Source organism: Suncus etruscus, chromosome 2 (assembly GCF_024139225.1).
Source record: "Suncus etruscus isolate mSunEtr1 chromosome 2, mSunEtr1.pri.cur, whole genome shotgun sequence".
NCBI lineage: Eukaryota > Metazoa > Chordata > Mammalia > Eulipotyphla > Soricidae > Suncus > Suncus etruscus.
The window spans coordinates 157,565,486-157,571,455 of NC_064849.1; positions in this window are offsets into that span (position 1 = coordinate 157,565,486).

Sequence of the window (5,970 nt, forward strand, 5' to 3'; positions counted from 1 at the left end):
TAATAGAGTATTCATTAAGTATTCACTAAGGATCGGAGAGCTAAAAAGATTTAAAGAAATTATCAAATGAGAATAAATTTAAGAGGCAAATAACATTCACATTTTATAAAATATTTTATTTCAATCAATTTCTTAGTAATTACTTCTATGAAACACTGAAAAACCATTTATTTATTATTATTTATTATATATTATTTGGTAAAAAAAATGTAAGCATCAAAAAAAGTGAAGTTAATTTTTTTTTGATAGTGGATGAAGCCAGTTAAAATTACTTGCCTCAAATGGCACTTTCTTTTTTTTATTTATAATATTTCAGTCGAACAACTTGGTTACATATATGATTGTGGTTGGGTTTCAGTCATATAAGAGGACACCCCCCATCACCAGTGCAAACATTTCCACTACCATGTATCACAATAAATCTCCTCCCACCCCGCCTCCACCCTGTACTCTAGACAAGCTTTCTATTTCTCTCATACATCTCATTGTTAGGATAGTTAGCAATGTATTTATTTCTCTAACTAAACTCATCACTCTTTTGTGGTGAGGTTCATGAAGTGGGCTGTATACTTCCAGCCCACCTTCCTCTATCTCTCTGAAAATTATTGCAAAGACTTATACAAGAAAACTATAAAACTCTGCTACAAGAAATAGCAGAGGACACATCAGATAAGGGGCTAATATCCAAAATATACAAGGCACTGACCGAACTTTACAAGAAATTAATTTTTAAACCAGGAAATATAAAAAAGAAAAAGTTAGAATGGTTACAAAAGTAAACAGTGTAAAATAAATAATATAAAATATAATTAAAAATAGCCATCATGGCAGCTTCTTCCAAAGTATATTTTTCTCAAGATATTTTACTGAAAGACCAAAAAAGTTCTTCTGTTATATTGATATAGTTTCTTGAGCAGAAGACACAGTGACTTAAAAACTAGATATTTGGCTATAATATAGATTGACACTCTAATTTGTCTCTGCTTATATAAAGTAAATAGAAAATTTACTCAGCATTCTGATATATTATAATAAAATTTAATAAGATTTGTAAGCAAAATAGTGATATATATAGGGAAACTAAACACCTACATTTATAAAAAAAAGATTGGATATTAAATTCCTGTTAAATTAACATATGTTGCAGGTAGCATACCCATCTGAACCCTGGAGGCTAGGTGCTGAGGATAGAATATGCCAATTAGGGTCAATTTTAGCATCTTGCACATGCATGGAATATGATTAAAATACTATGAACCAGAGCTAGTCAAAACAATTTATGTTACATAATCTAAAAGCTTTTGGAGTTAATATCTTTCATTCTCTTATATTACCTCATCTCTTATGTTCTATTACTTCTTTTTTCAATATTATTTTCTATATATTTAACTTCAAATGATTAATTATATGTTTCTTAGTGTCAGTTTTATTTTATGTGGAATATATTTATTATGGTTTTTAGATATATGTCTTTCTTCAAAAGTTAATAGAGGATCTGGAGCGGCGGTGCAAGCGGTAAGGCATCTATGGTAATTTGCCAATGCTAGCCTAGGACAGACCGCGGTTCTATCTCTGGTGTCCTATATGGTCCTTCAAGCCAGGAGTAACCCCCGAGTATCACCGGGTGTGCCCCCCCAAAAAAGAAAAAATAATATAGGGGCAAAAGTTATAGTACAGAAGATAGGACACATGCCTTGTATGTGACTGACACAGGATCCATACCTGTTACCCAATAATGATACCTTTAACCTTCCAAGGATGATAGCTCAGTGCACAGCCAGGGGAAATTTCTGAACACAACTTGAAGTGACCACAAAATAACAACAAAAACAGCAAAAAGTGAACATAAAACTACCCGCCTTACTTATCTATATTATAATTTGTAATATTTTCATAAAATTTCCCTCTGTTGCATAACTGTTTTCAGTTTATATTTGGAGTGGGGTACTGAGCAAAACCCATCTGTGCTCAGAATTATTTCTTGCTGCATGTTCAGGAGTGACTCCTGATGGTGTTCAAGGGATCATATGCAATTTGGTTGTATGCATGGTCAACACCTTACTTCTGTACTGTACTATTTTTTCCAGATCCACTTCTCTTATATTTTAATGTTATTGAGAATTTGCTACTTTTTAATATCTCCCTTCATGAAATCTATTACAGCATATTTTTAAAGTGCCCTTTGATTATAATAACTTAACTGTTTCGGGGAGACACACCAGGTGTGGTCAACTTGTAATCCTGGTTCTGTACTTAATAATCATTCCTAGCAAGATTAGTGAACTTTATGGAATTCCAGGAATTGAATTTGGGTTGGCCCTGTACAGAGCTAGTGCCCTACCCACTCTAGCTCAATTTACCATTTTCATTTGAATAAAACCTTTTACTACATTTCAAAGAAATAATTTTAATAAATTTCAAAAAATTCATTAAAAATCGATTCTGAACTTGCTTTCCCAGAACGGATTTGCATAATTAAAATGGGATAGTAGGCGAAACCAAGGGCCTATTCCCATGGAAATGTAAAAAACGAAGCCTAATGGGAGAAAAAAAAGGAAAGAAATGAAGGGAAGAAGAAAGAAAGATGAGAAAGATTAACAATGCTGTAGTGGGAAATGAGTTTAGTATGAAAAGAGCACTAACTCAGTGGTTGCCTGAAGGGAACTCTCATATGCTGTAATAAACATCAAGGCAAGAAGTAAAGATAAATTTGATCAATTTTCTTGCTCTGGCAAAGAACTTGAACAAGAATGCTGTTAATAGCAATTGTTCACCTTCCCTGCTGTTATGTGGAATTGTATGAAGGACATTCTGCTTAAAAACTATAACAATGAAACTATTGCTATAGACAGAGATATATAGTAACTAGTAAATTGAATCAGACACATTCTCTACTCTTTAACTGAGCTCTGTAAAGGGGCTTTTTGTTAATTTTTGTGAGTGCTTTAGCTGTTTTAGCTTTTTCTTTCTACAAAGCCAGTCAAGAAATAAATTGAAAAAAATTTGCTATTAAAGTTGAAGATAGGGTTTGGAGGCTCTTGATTTGAAGATAGAACTGTATATAAATCATCTAAATTTAAATAATAGAATATATGGCATACTGCAAAAAAATTAAGAATAAAAGGAAAATGAGGGGCTGGGTGATAGCACAGCTGTAGGGCATTTGCCTTTCATGTGGTTAACCCAGGAAAGACCTAGGTTCAATCCCCTTCATCCCATATGGTTCCCCATCCAGGAGCGATTCCTGAGAGCATAGCCCAGCAGTAACTCCTGAGCATCATCAGGTATGGCCCAAAAACAAAAGAAAAAAATGAAAAATTAGTATTCCCACAGAAAACATATTTTTCTTCAAGTAAATTTAATCATATCATTTAATTATTTTGTCCATATGTAAACCGACACTCTCAAATTTTATTCAGTCCACTAAACACTGCTCAATTTTATTTTAATATATTTTTGTTTAATATATATTTGTTTTACTATAATATTAAAATAATGATCTATGATGTTATTACATTTTAGTTCTTTATTATGTGTCTTAAGTTATATCGAAAAAACCTGGTTATATAGTTTGTCAAATTGAGTGATTTTTTTTTCAAAGATTTACTTTAGAATTTAAACCTGAATGATTCAAAGACTTATCCTTTAAATCTTAAATTCCCATAATTTGCAAATCTATAAATGTTCAAAATAATAATGGTTACAGTGAATTGTTAAAGTAATGAGTACTGCATGCCAATTTTTAATATTTTGATAAAACAATATGTTCTAATATATGTATAATTGTATTAGAACATTTAGGAGAATGGATTTTCTAATGATATACAAGAGTTTCTGGAGCCATTCCTGGCAGCAGTTGGCCAACCAGGAAGATGATTCTATAAAATAGTCCAAGGAATTTGTGCTATGTGGCCATGGAATACAGGGGCCTTCCAGCACTTCCTTGGTAATATTTAGAGATGTCAGTGCTTGTGAAGCTACTTACTGGCAGGTATCCAGTTTGTATCATGCCTGTCTACTACCCTAACTATTCCACTATCTTGCTGCCCCTAATTTAAAATCAATATTATATATATTATGTTAATTGTAAAAGCGAAGTAAATATTTTTGATAAGTAATAAAAGGAATAAGTACAAAGGTGAAATAGTAAAAGACCTTAATTTATACTCTAAGTCAACTAATTACAAACATATCTAGTTGTTACTTGCCTTTTATTTCTGATGTGTGGTATGCAAATAATTTCTCTCAATCAACAGAGCCACATTTAATTTTATGCATAAATTTTTCACAAGGCAGAGCATTTTAGTTTTATTTAGTTCCATTTGTTTATGCTGATTATTGTTGGTCTATGAGTCGTTAAATGAAACACTCCACTGATGGCTTCAAGGGTCGGTTTCTCTCAATGTATTTTGTAGAAATATATTTGATATCAAGGTCTTTAATCTATTTTGAATTAACCTTTGAACATCGCATGAGAGAATGTATTTCTACTTTTACTATGTTTTTCAGCCTGTACTATCCAGTTGTCTGAGCCTACTTATTGAAGAGAGCCTCCTTTGCACTTTTTGTGTACTTAGCCGCTTTGTGAAAATTAACTGTTGTATATTGAGGGCTAATCTCTGGGCAATTATATTTAGAGTTTTTAATCATGGATTGACAAAATACCATCTGTCTCTAAGCTTGTGCACTTTGGTTTATAAATGGATGGACAAATATTCGTACATTCACAGTTCAGTAAATTGTGGAATTTTATGATAAAGTATCACTTATTTTTCTATTATCTGTAAAAAATGAAGTAGAATACAAAGTTTAAATAATATAATGACTTAGGGCCAAAGCAGTAGCACAGGAGGCAGAATGTTTGCCTTGCATGCAGCTGACATGAGTTCAATCCCTGGCACCCTGTATAGTTAGTTCCCCAAGCCTGCCAGGAGCAATTTCTGAGTGCAGATCCAGGAGAAACCCCTAGGCACAGCCAGCTGTGGCCCTAAAACAATAATAATAATAATAATAATAATAATAGTATGACAAGTAATTGAGAATAAAAATTTAAATACTGAGTTTGAAATTTTAGCATCTCTGAGATAAGGAAAGCATTCACAAAATATTCTAGTAGAATTACAATTTCTTTTTAATTTTGTATATATAATTTTAATGACCCTACAATTTCATTAAATACATATCTGAGGTTAATTTGTATTCATCTACTCTAACTTCAATAAGTTAATTTCAGATTAGTATACACATATAAATATTTAAGTTTAGATACAAAATCACAGCAAACAAAAATCATTCAATGCATATCTCTCCATATAGTCTAATAATTTACAACAGGATCTGTTGTTTTTTTAAATACATTAATTCTTTAGACCAATTTCAGTGTGGAATATTACCGTTTATATATTTTTAAATTTTTCAGAGAAAATAAGAAAATTCATTAAGTACTTTGTAGTTACATTGTAAAACGATGTCCTTGTTATTTATCTTATCTGAAAATTGTCTGCTTCTGTCTCTTTCTTTAGCTTTCTGTTTTCACTCATTGGTACATAGCTTTATTTTTTTCAATTGGACTATTATTGAGTAATATATTTAAATTGGGTAGCATATTTAAATAAATCAGACTATTTGATTACATACAACTGTGAAAATATAAGATTATTCATCTTAAATGTTTCTCTGTACAGTGATACTCTGTTAACATTGATTTTTAAAGAAAATATATCTTTTGACAATGTGGTAATTTTTAATTTTTTTATTTAAAGAAAATGCATCACATAGTTGACATAACCTAACACATTTGTTTCACTGGCAAACTAAAAAATAAAATGGGAGAAAAAAGAAAGAAGAAAAAGTTCGTAGCAAGTAGAATTATTTGTGAGAATTATTGTATTTCCAATAAAGTCATCAATATAATAGAAGGTTTAATAAGCTCTTTTTTAAGATAGAAGAAAATATACAATAAAATGGTGT